The sequence below is a fragment of the Astatotilapia calliptera genome, chromosome 17 (assembly GCF_964374335.1).
Source record: "Astatotilapia calliptera chromosome 17, fAstCal68.1, whole genome shotgun sequence".
Lineage (NCBI taxonomy): Eukaryota > Metazoa > Chordata > Actinopteri > Cichliformes > Cichlidae > Astatotilapia > Astatotilapia calliptera.
In genome coordinates, this window is record NC_137438.1 from 39,468,934 (window position 1) to 39,482,994 (window position 14,061).

The window sequence follows — 14,061 nt, forward strand, 5'->3', positions numbered from 1 at the left end:
ATGGGAACGTTAGTGCAAAACACAACCGGCGTTCGAGCCTTTCGAACTGTGGGAACCAAAACACAAATGCAGTTTCTGCATTTCAGATTTCACGGTTAATCTTCCAGCCCCGTGTCGGCAAAAAACACCCTTTCAACACAAAGGACGCAGCCCTCGTGTTTAGTCTAAATTAGATTGAGACTAAACATGTTTCAGGTATCTATTCGTCTGTCATCTCCTCCCTGTCCAACAGCGTGTTCCCACTTTTCCTCATTATCGCACCTCCACACCAAGCTGCACACCTGCACCCCATTACCACATCGCTTTTTGCCGTATTCCTCTGCAAGATTATCTAATGTGTTGCAGCCACAGCGTCATACTAACTTCTTTCGTCTGTCTATTAATGTTCTGCCATAAAATCCAGCTCCCTAGTAAACTCTGATTTTTAGCTTACATAGTGTTTGGGTCTCGTCTTGTTTCATTGGGCTGCTAAACGGTCCAAAAACACCCTGTGAGTAGTAATTCATTTATATATCAGTACTTCTCTCACACCAACCAGTCGCAGCAGATGGCCCCGCCCCTCCCTGAGCCTGGTTCTGTCGGAGGTTTCTTCCTGTTAAAAGGGAGTTTTTCCTCCCCACTGTCACCAAAGTGCTGCTCATAGGGGGTCACAAGATTTTGGGGTTTTCTCCGTTTTATTGTAGGGTCAACCTCACAATATAGAAGCACTTTGTTGTTGTGATTTGGCGCTGTAAAAATAAAACTGAATTAAATTGAATACTGCTACTGAAACCAATCAGACAGTGCATTAAATACAGACAGTCAAGTGATATATTTTTTATACTGTAGTCAACATTAACATTGCATTAAGAGTGCATGTACCAGCTTTATAAAAACTTATTCTGGGTCAAAGTCTGTTTTTCCTTAACAGATCTGATCATTTACAGTGGGGCAAAAAAGTATTTAGTCAGCCACCGATTGTGCAAGTTCCCCCACCTAAAATGATGACAGAGGTCAGTAATTTGCACCAGAGGTACACTTCAACTGTGAGAGACAGAATGTGAAAAAAAATCCATGAATCCACATGGTAGGATTTGTAAAGAATTTATTCGTAAATCAGGGTGGAAAATAAGTATTTGGTCAATAACAAAAATACAACTCAATACTTTGTAACATAACCTTTGTTGGCAATAACAGAGGTCAAACGTTTACTATAGGTCTTTACCAGGTTTGCACACACAGTAGCTGGTATTTTGGCCCATTCCTCCATGCAGATCTTCTCGAGAGCAGTGATGTTTTGGGGCTGTCGCCGAGCAACACGGACTTTCAACTCCCGCCACAGATTTTCTATGGGGTTGAGGTCTGGAGACTGGCTAGGCCACTCCAGGACTTTCAAATGCTTCTTACGGAGCCACTCCTTTGTTGCCCGGGCGGTGTGTTTTGGATCATTGTCATGTTGGAAGACCCAGCCTTGTTTCATCTTCAAAGTTCTCACTGATGGAAGGAGGTTTTGGCTCGAAATCTCACGATACATGGCCCCATTCATTCTGTCCTTAACACGGATCAGTCGTCCTGTCCCCTTGGCAGAAAAACAGCCCCATAGCATGATGTTTCCACCCCCATGCTTCACAGTAGGTATGGTGTTCTTGGGATGCAACTCAGTATTCTTCTTCCTCCAAACACGACGAGTTGAGTTTATACCAAAAAGTTCTACTTTGGTTTCATCTGACCACATGACATTCTCCCAATCCTCTGCTGTATCATCCATGTGCTCTCTGGCAAACTTCAGACGGGCCTGGACATGCACTGGCTTCAGCAGCGGAACACGTCTGGCACTGCGGGATTTGATTCCCTGCCGTTGTAGTGTGTTACTGATGGTGACCTTTGTTACTTTGGTCCCAGCTCTCTGCAGGTCATTCACCAGGTCCCCCCGTGTGGTTCTGGGATCTTTGCTCACCGTTCTCATGATCATTTTGACCCCACGGGATGAGATCTTGCGTGGAGCCCCAGATCGAGGGAGATTATCAGTGGTCTTGTATGTCTTCCATTTTCTGATGATTGCTCCCACAGTTGATTTTTTCACACCAAGCTGCTTGCCTATTGTAGATTCACTCTTCCCAGTCTGGTGCAGGTCTACAATACTTTTCCTGGTGTCCTTCGAAAGCTCTTTGGTCTTGGCCATGGCGGAGTTTGGAGTCTGACTGTTTGAGGCTGTGGACAGGTGTCTTTTATACAGATGATGAGTTCAAACAGGTGCCATTCATACAGGTAACGAGTGGGGGACAGAAAAGCTTCTTACAGAAGACGTTACAGGTCTGTGAGAGCCAGAGATTTTCCTTGTTTGAGGTGACCAAATACTTATTTTCCACCCTGATTTACGAATAAATTCTTTACAAATCCTACCATGTGGATTCATGGATTTTTTTTTTTCACATTCTGTCTCTCACAGTTGAAGTGTACCTCTGGTGCAAATTACTGACCTCTGTCATCATTTTAAGTGGGGGAACTTGCACAATCGGTGGCTGACTAAATACTTTTTTGCCCCACTGTACATATGCCTGTGTAGGTTCTCACTCATTCGGGTCATGGTAGTCTTAGGAGCTTGGAAACAAAGCGACTGGACTTCTTTAAGTAACTTATAGAAGCTTAAAGCTGAAAGAAACTTAAAGAAGTCCAGTCGCTTTGTTTCCAAGCTCCTTAGACCTTCATTTAGATAAACAACTGCCTGGATGTATTTCAACATAGACACTGTGCCAAAAGCTTACTATTTGGAGACACACTTCAACACTACCTCCCACTTCATTGGGTACACCTGTTCAACAGCTTATAAATGCAACACAGTGTAAGTGCATTGCAACCGAGCACCAGAACGGGGAAGAAGGCTGATTGTAAGGCAGTAGTAACTCGAATATCCACTCACTAATCTCAGTCCAGCACCTTTGGGTATGTGTAGAACCAAAGAGTCACATCGTGGACATGCAGGCAACAAATCTGCGCCAACTGTGCGATGCCGTCATGTCGACACGGACCAAAATCTGTGAGAAATGTTTGCAGCAACTGGTTGGGTCTGTGCCATGTTTTAAAGCAGCTTTGAAGGTGAAACGGCGTCCGACCCAGTAGGAATATACCCACTGAAGTGGCTGGGAAATGTCGGTGGAAAAACAGAACTTAAACCTAAAAGCATACTGCAATCCACACAGATGCATACCTAATATCTGCTTTATAGCTGAAGCATTGGAAATGAAAATGAGATGAAACCCTGAATTCTCAGAGTGAGCGTCAGCGGCAACATCCGTTACTTCTTATTTACTCACCAAAATAGCTCTTATTCTCATTATTACTTTTAGCCATGACTCTCCTACAGTGGGCAATCGAGGCACCCCACTGGCATTTTTTCCCCCCAAACTTCCTGAAAAGCATTAGATTTCCCACAACAAATCCATCCTGTTCTTGTAAAGCACAGCATGTAAGCCGGCAGGTGGTATTTCCCCTACGTTTGAAGCACAGGAAAAACTCCTGGACAGAAAATGTAAGTACTAATAAAGCAGATAGAATTTGTGTCTATAGAAGAAATTAACGAGACCTCACACAGAATTAAGTGTAATGAAAACCAGAAGACACATGAACCTACAGTCTAAAGCTACAGCTTGGGCGAACTCAACAAATCCTCATTCCCACACCCACAGGGACACGAAACACAGGCAGCTTCAAAGGATTGTTGTGAAAACAGTTACAGGAGACATTTATGGATGCTATGAACTCAGAACAGCCAGCGAGAAGTAAGAGTGCAAAAATAGTTATCAACCCTTTAGTGAGCCATTAGAGGTGCAGTCTTAGATTTGCTGTATTAAAGCTTCTAAAAATAGCACTATACAAAAGTCTTGAGTCATGCCTCATTTCTTTATATTTTGCTTTCTTATTATTTCTTTGTGGTCTTTAAAATTTTTCAGAGGAATGTTTTTGTGTGTCTTAATGCACGTATCACTGACCTGTGACTCACTCAAGCATAAAAACAGCATCTAACTCAAGAAATGGACCCGTGGTGTGTTCAAACACAACAGATGACCTTTAAATTGTATTTTAGGAACTTTGTTTCTAGCAATTCGGTGGAAAAACACGTGATTTATTTCCCTTTCTTTTGCTGAACTTATGAGAAAAATAACACAGGTATAAAATCGTATTTTTGCACCGATGAGGTGATTCCCAACGACCTATTAGGTGAAAATTTGGCATGTCTCGGCCAGTGTTGGTCAAGTTACTTGAAAAAAGTAATTAGTAACTAATTACTGCCCCCAAAAAGTAATCCCATTACTTTACTGATTACTTATTTTCAAAAGTAATTAATTACTTAGTTACATAGTTACTTTTAAAAACACAATTTACAACCTGAATAGGTAATAAAGTGATAGATCTTTCAGCCCAATTCTACTTTTTCTGCATAATCCATCATCCAAAATGTAATCAAATGGAAAAGTCTCTTTTTAAAACATTTTTATTAGTTTTAATCGTTTAACTTTATGCATCAAGCAAACATTTAATTATATGCAACATTCTCTGACGGGAAGAAATTAGTTTAACATTTAAACCCATTTTCTGCACATTCCAGCACATAAAATAAAATATTTTTTGTGTTTACACTTAGTCTTCAAATAGATGCAAGTAAAACACAGCAGAAAATAAATAAAGTCAAAGACTCAGCGGTCCTGTTGCTCTATTTTCACCTGTAAAGCAGGAGTGGGGCAGGCAGAGGTTTACCCTGGTGCAGGTGTGCCGTGTCAGTGGAAGAATCCGCAAGTTTCTCTGTGAGTTTCCCATTACGTCGTAGCTACTCGGTGCTTGCTCGGAAGTTTAGGGGTTTTTTTCGCTGTAAAAAGAAGTTTTCTTCCCACGCACAGCGGACACTAATGTTTTTGTCACTTTTTATGGAATCAAACTCAAAGTAAGGTCAGTACTTCCACGCTGTAAACGCTGCACGCTCATACTCTCTCCCGCACTCGATATATGATCCATTGTTGATCTGCACACAGCTGTTGTCACTGTAATCTAATTACCGTTTTTGCAATAGTAATCCCTTACTTTACTCGTTACTTGAAAAAAGTAATCAGATTACGCGTTACTGCCCATCTCTGGTCTCGGCATGATGTGCAGCACGTCCTTGAGGAAACTGCACAAGTGGAGAATAAAAGAAGAACTAGCAAACCTCAGAAAAAAAGATCTACAAAAAGTATCAGAAAGTCAGCAAAACGCTGAAACGACCTGAGCGAAGCATCTGGCCCTTCACGTGATCCATCTGCTGTTCACTTAAAACTTCATCTGAAATGTCTGTGAAGGTCCTCAGTTATCCAGGTCATCGTAGTCTAAGGACCTTGGAAAGAAAAGCATCTGAGCGTCTGAGCTCACCCGAAACCTTGGCTGATTGTGACCCACACCCATTTTCACACCTGGGCTCGTGTGATTGGGTAGAGGATCAATAGGGGGTCCACTGTCCCACTTGGGGGGAACACTCACACAGGGCTTAAGGCTACGTCCACACCAGCCCAGATAGACTTGAAAACGTGTCCACACCAGCGTTTTCAGTCGTTTTCACAGAGTTGTGCGTCCACATTGAAACGGCCCAAAACGCTTACGTTCCAGTCCTGCGCAAAAGCGAGTGAGAATTAAAGAATTTAAAGAAAAGCTATCAGGAGTACAAACTGACATTAATCTTTTTTAGGGCTGTCAAAATTGAGAGCAAACAAAACAACTGCTGTATAATTGGTCACATGACTGCATCACATGACTAAAATGCGTCATCGTCTGCGTTTTCGAGTGTCCACGCTGCGACGGGACAGCTTCTTTTTGAAATGTATGTGTTTTTGAGAGCGTTTTCAAAACGCTGCATTTTTCCTTGAGGAAAACGCCGTCTCAGTGTGGACGTGAGGCCAAAACGGAGAGAAAACGAAAACGCATTAGTGTGGACGTAGCCTCAGTCTTCTTGGATGAGAAGTAAAACGTCTTCAAGCAACTTAAAGAAGTCCAGACACTTTTCTTTCCAAGCTCCTTACTCTTCATCTGAAAAGGTTTCACTGGAAGGATCGCTGTCGAGAAGACGTTCTTAAGGAAGGGGGACAATTCAATTCAATTCAATTTTATTTATATAGCGCCAAATCACAACAAAAGTCGCCTCAAGGCGCTTCATAGATACAGAGAAAAACCCAACAATCATATGACCCCCTATGAGCAAGCACTTTGGCGACAGTGGGAAGGAAAAACTCCCTTTTAACAGGAAGAAACCTCCGGCAGAACCAGGCTCAGGGAGGGGCGGGGCCATCTGCTGCGACCGGTTGGGGTGAGAAAAGGAAGACAGGATAAAAGACATGCTGTGGAAGAGAGACAGAGGTTAATAACAGATATGATTCAATGCAGAGAGGTCTATTAACACATAGTGAGTGAGAAAGGTGACTGGAAAGGAAAAACTCAATGCATCATGGGAATCCCCCGGCAGCCTACGTCTATTGCAGCATAACTAAGGGAGGATTCAGGGTCACCTGGTCCAGCCCTAACTATATGCTTTAGCAAAAAGGAAAGTTTGAAGCCTAATCTTGAAAGTAGAGATAGTGTCTGTCTCCTGAATCCAAACTGGAAGCTGGTTCCACAGAAGAGGGGCCTGAAAACTGAAGGCTCTGCCTCCCATTCTACTTTTAAATACTCTAGGAACAACAAGTAGGCCTGCAGAGCGAGAGTGAAGTGCTCTAATAGGGTGATATGGTACTACAAGGTCATTAGGATAAGATGGGGCCTGATTATTTAAGACCTTGTATGTGAGGAGCAGGATTTTGAATTCTGGATTTAACAGGAAGCCAAAACAGGAGAAATCTGCTCTGTCTTTCTAGTCCCTGTCAGGACTCTTGCTGCAGCATTTTGGATTAGCTCAAGGCTTTTCAGTGAGTTTTTAGGACTTCCTGATAATAATGAATTACAGTCGTCCAGCCTGGAAGTAATAAATGCATGAACTAGTTTTTCAGCGTCACTCTGAGACAGGATATTTCTAATTTTAGAGATGTTGCGCAAATGGAAGAAAGCAGTCTTACATATTTGTTTAATATGTGCTTTGAAGGACATGTCCTGGTCAAAAATGACTCCAAGGTTCCTCACAGTGTTACTGGAGGCCAAGGTAATGCCATCCAGAGTAAGAATCTGCTTAGATACCATATTTCTAAGATTTTCAGGGCCGAGTACAATAACCTCAGTTTGATCTGAATTAAGAAGCAGAAAGTTAGCGGCCATCCAGGTCTTTATGTCTTTAAGACATTCCTGCAGTTTAACTCATTGGTGTGTGTTATCTGGCTTCATGGACAGATAGAGCTGGGTGTCATCTGCATAGCAGTGTAAATGTATGCTATGTCTTCTAATGATGCTGCCTAAGGGAAGCATGTATAATGTAAAGAGAATTGGTCCTAGCACTGAACCCTGTGGAACTCCATAATTAACCTCAGTGTGTGAAGAGGACTCTCCATTTACATGCACAAACTGGAGTCTATTAGATAGATATGACAAGCTGAAAGTGCTCAGGTGCCACATTACACAAGAACTGGACTGAAAATCAGCAGCCACGGGTCTGATGCTTCGAGTGGTTGTTAATATGCACGGACGAGGTCAAAACACGGTGGAGGCTCAGTCACGGCTCAAGCCAGACGTCAGCATTTACTGAGCACAGAACAAAAGGCAGCCAGAGAAGAGCTTTGAATGTCCTCCTAGAAATATTCCTGAAGACTCCACAAAGAAACTTTTCCCAAGGTGGTCGTCCCAAATACTGACTGACAGTAAAGTACAAACTCTGTTTTTGCTTTCATGCTGTATTTCCATGTATGTTTGCACGTTTTAATGCATCGCCATGCCTGTATTTCACATTTTCCTAGCAAAATATAAAGAAATGAGGGATGGTTTGAGATTTTTGCAGAAGCAGCTTGTTAATCACTCGCTGATAAGATTACCAGATGATAAGACGGGGACACGTATGTCTTTGCATCACAAAGACATACAGCTTAGGAAACAGTTTATTATGTTGGACTGCAGTAAAGCACAGGCGGCTCTATTTGGCAGCATGAAGCTGCTGTTTTACATTACGCCTAATGTAAGCTACAGAAAGAGTTTCTCACTGTAATAAAAAAATGTTTTAAATCTGACAAATGCTGACTTCCTCAGGCCGGTACACTATTTTATGCCTAATAACTGACATCTTCAGGATTTCAAATGACGAAAGGAAGAAAAAAAATTGAAAAAATATGACCAAAAATAATTTGCATAAAGTCAAGATTTCAGATGAGTTAAGCACAAGTTTGAAATAACTAGACAAAGACAGCATATAACTGGCAAAAAACCCAAAACAACAACTATAGATTCATGCACAAGAATTCCAGGTTCATACAGAAACCACAGCTGCAGTGTGGTGTGTGCAGGTAATGAAATAACTGCACCCAGAATGCACTTCTGCTTCATAGGAAGGAAAGAAAACGCAGCATACGACAACACATTATTCCTGATTTTCTAGTCAACCATGCGGTTTAAGCTATAGCGACCTAGTGCGAAGGAACTCAACGTCTGATTCAGGATCAGAAAAATCGAACAGGAGACGTCGAAACAAAGAGGAAACAGTCGGTGGAAACACGCGTGCTATATTTAATAGGAGAGAACACCCTGACTGGGTGCCATACAGAAATGTCTTTGCTGATAAATACACCCTCAGTTCTGTTATCGCCAAATGAAAATAGTGAAAGGAAGCACTCTGATGGAAAAGTGCCCCACCCTCCACGCCAGCTACACCACGACTGTTTTGCAGACCAAACCCTGCTGCCTCTTTGAAGCAAAGAGATTTTTACATGCGGTGATTCTTCAGTATGAAATATATGAGTTATGAAGAAGCTCTGATGGGCCGTATCGGTGCCTCTCTTCTCCTGTGTGCAGTCTGGGAGCACAAATACAGACACTTCTAACTTTGAGGCAACAATTTGGGAAGCAGGAACAACGTGACCTCAAATCTGTCCAACACATTTTAAATGAAGTTGAGTATCAGCTGTGAGCCAGGTCTTACCAACCATCAGATGAGGTGTGTGTGTGTATGTATATATGTATATATATATATATATATATACATACACACACACACACATATATATATATATATATATATATATATGTGTGTGTGTGTATATATATATATATATATATATATACACACACATATATATATATATATATATATAGGGTTAGGGTATGGACAGGTATGGACAGCAAGCTGTCCATACCTGAGGCCTTGGAAACTGCCAAGCAAAGACTCACAGCCTTGGCCAGCCGCTTGAGGAGGTACACCAGAGAGATAGAAGGCAGGAGAATAAACCAGCTGTTCTCCACAGAACCAGCAAAGGTGTACTCTCAGTGGCAAGGGAACAATAAGAGAACAGCACCACCAAGGCTGGAGACGGAGCAATACTGGAAGAGCATATGGGAGAAGGATGCAACCCATAACGGCAATGCTCAGTGGCTAGAGGATCTGAGGGCAGACCACAGCGACCTCCCTGAACAGGGTCCAGTAACCATCACAGTGGCAGATATCCAAGAAAGGGTCTCCAGTATGAAGAGTTGGACAGCACCAGGGCCCGACATGGTTCACGCCTACTGGCTGAAGAAGCTAACTGCACTCCACGAGCGTCTGGCAGCACAAATGAACCAGCTGCTAGTTAACGAGAGACACCCGGAATGGCTAACTGAAGGCCGGACGGTCCTGATCCCCAAGGACCCCAAGAAGGGACCGGTCCCCTCCAACTACCGACCAATAACCTGCCTCAGTACTACATGGAAGCTCCTGTCAGGCATCATATCGGCTAAGATGAACAGGCACATGGGTCAATACATGAGCGGGACACAGAAAGGAATTGGCAAGAATACCAGAGGCGCAAAACACCAGCTACTGGTAGACAGAACAATCAGCCGAGACTGCAAGACCAGACTGACCAACCTGTGCACTGCCTGGATTGATTACAAGAAGGCCTATGACTCAATGCCCCACAGCTGGATACTGGAATGCCTAGAATTGTACAAGATCAATGGGACCCTAAGAGCCTTCATCAGGAACTCAATGGGGATGTGGCGTACAACACTAGAGGCCAACTCCAAGCCCATAGCACAAGTCACCATCAAGTGCGGGATCTACCAAGGAGATGCTCTGTCCCCACTGCTGTTCTGCATAGGCCTGAACCCCCTCAGTGAGATCATTAACAAGACTGGCTACGGATACCGACTACGGAACGGAGAAGTTGTCAGCCACCTCCTGTACATGGATGACATCAAGCTGTATGCCAAGAGTGAACGAGACATCGATTCACTGATCCACACTACCAGGCTATACAGCAATGACATTGGAATGTCGTTCGGACTGGAGAAGTGTAGTCGGATGGTAACAAAGAGAGGGAAGGTAGTCAGAACTGAGGGGATTGAACTACCAGAAGGCAACATTGCAGACATAGAGGACAGTTACAAGTACCTGGGGATCCCGCAGGCGAATGGGAACCATGAAGAGGCCGCTAGAAAAGCTGCAACCACCAAGTACCTGCAGAGGGTCAGGCAAGTCCTGAGGAGTCAGCTGAATGGTAAGAACAAGATCCGGGCCATCAACACGTACGCCCTGCCCGTGATCAGGTACCCTGCTGGGGTAATAGGCTGGCCAAAGGAGGAGATAGAAGCCACTGACATAAAGACAAGAAAGCTCCTTACCATGCATGGAGGGTTTCACCCCAAGTCCAGCACCCTGAGGCTGTACGCTAAGCGGAAGGAAGGGGGCCGGGGACTGGTGAGTGTCAGCACCACAGTCCAGGATGAGACAACGAACATCCAAGAATACATTGGGAAGATGGCCCCAACTGACCGAGTGCTCAGTGAATACCTCAGGCAGCAGAAACCCAAGAAAGAGGAGGGAGACGAGGAACCATCATGGAAGGACAGGCCCCTGCACGGTATGTACCACCGGCAGATAGAGGAGGTGGCTGATATCCAGAAATCCTACCAGTGGCTGGACAAAGCTGGACTGAAAGACAGCACAGAGGCACTAATCATGGCAGCACAAGAACAAGCTCTGAGCACAAGATCCATAGAGGCTGGGGTCTATCACACCAGGCAAGACCCCAGGTGCAGGCTGTGTAAAGATGCCCCAGAGACAATCCAGCACATAACAGCAGGGTGCAAGATGCTAGCAGGCAAGGCATACATGGAACGCCATAACCAAGTGGCCGGCATAGTGTACAGGAACATCTGTGCCGAGTATAACCTGGAAGTCCCGAGGTCAAAATGGGAGATGCCCCCAAGGGTGGTGGAGAATGACCGAGCTAAGATCCTGTGGGACTTCCAGATACAGACGGACAAAATGGTGGTGGCTAACCAACCGGACATAGTGGTGGTAGACAAACAGAAGAAGACGGCCGTAGTGATCGATGTAGCGGTTCCGAATGACAGCAATATCAGGAAGAAGGAACACGAGAAGCTGGAGAAATACCAAGGGCTCAGAGAAGAGCTCGAGAGGATGTGGAGGGTGAAGGTAACGGTGGTCCCCGTGGTAATCGGAGCACTAGGTGCGGTGACTCCCAAGCTAGGCGAGTGGCTCCAGCAGATCCCGGGAACAACATCGGAGATCTCTGTCCAGAAGAGCGCAGTCCTGGGAACAGCTAAGATACTGCGCAGGACCCTCAAGCTCCCAGGCCTCTGGTAGAGGACCCGAGCTTGAAGGATAAACCGCCCGCAGGGGCGTGCTGGGTGTTTTTTATATATATATATATATATATATATATATATATATATATATATATATATATATATATATATATATATATATATATATACATACACACACGTGTGTGTGTGTGTATATATATATATATATATATATATACATATATATATATATACACACACACACGTGTGTGTGTGTAGCAGAAAATCGAAACTATGAGCTAAGAAGGCCCGGGGCAGAAGAAGGTAGATAATCCTGTATGGTTTTACTGTGGCAGGCAGCTCCTTTCACATCACACAAAGACATTCAATCCTTGTTAATAAAAAAAAATAGTAATTAAGTTCAGGTTTAAAGAACTGACTTCCTGTGACTGTGGAAAACTAACTCTCTGAGGGAAAATGGCACGCCAGGGTTTATGGGGTGGGCTATTTAAGGGAAGCAGTGTGGCAAACTATCAGAGACCGAGGGATATGAGGGGGTCAAAGGTTACGTTTAGGAAATACACAATCATATCCTTGTTCTGGGTGATGAAACACGCACACTTAGGGATTTTTATTCTTTGCCTTTAGAAGGACTTCTAGTAGACGGGCTCGTGTCAGAGCACAGCGGGATTTGAGTTCTGGGTTAAAGCTCAGTCGGTCCCGACCTGCAGGCCTGGACTCGGAGCGACAGCCAGTTCGTACCATCCAACTTTATCTCGTGTGCACATACTGAATTATACACAAATACAATAACGCAAAAATATAGTTTCAGGCATCTAATGACATATTCAAATCGTGTTTAACAGTGTTGGGTAAGTTACTTTAAAATAGTAACTTAGTTACATTACTAGTTACTTCTCTCAAAAGTAACTCAGTTACTTCAAGTTACTCGTTACTTTCAAAGTAACTAGTTACTAGGGAAAGTAACTTTGGTTTTACTCAGAATTCTCTTGTTAATGTGTTTCTTCCATAACTTTGCCAGTCTTCTAGCTTGCTTACTTGCCACGGTGCACTGTGCCACCTACCAATAGAAAGGAAAAGATAATGTGCATATTTCCACGAGAGAAATCCCACGCCTGGACCGTCATTGACTGCTGCCATGATTCTAGCCTACGTCACAGCGTCATGTGCGCCTTTTACATCCAACACAAAAACTGCAGTCGTGGTGCTTCGATTGTACTCAGAACTCGGAAATTCTGCCTTCTGAATAGGAAGATGTAGGTAACACCAGACTGCAGATGAGCTGCATACATGGCTGGACTGGGACAGAAAATTGGCCCGGGCATTTTGACTGACCGGCCGCCATTATAGGAAAAATCATAAAGCCTTTGAATGATAATAAACGCTGTTGTGACAGTGATGTACACTGTTCTGATGGTATATATGCATCAATCTATCAATTGTTTGTTGTAAGATTCAGATAATTATTTATTAAAAGCTAGATATTTGAAATGAGAATAAGAAAGAAAAGTATTTCTTTGTGCCCCCCTCTCCCTGTTAATGCCCTACCTGGCCCCCTGGCAACACTTTGCTAGACCCGCCCCTGCACAGTTACCAGCTGTCAGCTACATAAAAAAGGATCCTGGTGTTATTTGTCTCTCAGAAACAGTTCATAACTTCAACTCATTCATGCCACCTAAAAGGTAAACCTGTTTCTCCATCACCTGTTCAGTAAGGACATCTCCTGGTTTCATCTTCATGTTTCCCTCTCACCACATATACAAACAGACATCATGACCAGCAGCTTTACAGCTGTGGCTCCAGCAAACATCAGCTGATACTAGAAATTAATATTAAATAAATTCTAACAACAGCTGATCAAGCTTAAACGTGCTGCTGTTGTTTAGCGCGACATCCGCTGGTTTCTTCTTTCGGAGCAAAGTGGGCGATAAACAAACAAGAGAGCCGATCAGCTGATCATTGATCAGTTTCATGATTGAAGCAGAAACGGGAGAGAGAGGGTGAGAGAAGAAGAGGCAGCTGTGCAGCGTAAACACAGAATAACTCCAGCTTTGTGCCTTTTCCATTCTAGCTGAATTACGGGACAAACTGTTCCTTTTCACCTCAATAAGAAACGCGTAATATTTCTCTGAATACCAGACGGGACGGTTGGCAACTCTAATAACTTATGAACAAAATAAAGTTCAACATCATTAACATCATAGCACCACCCAGCTGTATAGAAACTCCGTCATGCTAGCTAGCACGCAGTACAGAAAAAGTCAGCATAACGAAAGTAAACTCCACCTAAACTTGGTGTATATCTGACCCAGAGAGACTGCAGGTCATAACTTCTTACCTGAAGTTCAGTTCACCTGATACTCGGACCGGCGGCCGCCTCGG

General features: G+C 43.6%; 2 protein-coding genes across 5 annotated transcripts in view; one reads left to right on the forward strand and one right to left on the reverse strand.

Annotated features, from left to right (window-relative positions):
• The window catches only part of adamts10 (ADAM metallopeptidase with thrombospondin type 1 motif, 10), a 60,308-nt gene that overhangs the window by 40,119 nt on the left and 6,128 nt on the right, over positions 1 to 14,061 (reverse strand). The window lies entirely within an intron of this gene.
• zap70 (zeta chain of T cell receptor associated protein kinase 70) overlaps positions 1 to 14,061 on the forward strand; it is a 41,160-nt gene that overhangs the window by 4,281 nt on the left and 22,818 nt on the right. The gene's annotated exons all lie outside the window — the stretch shown is intronic.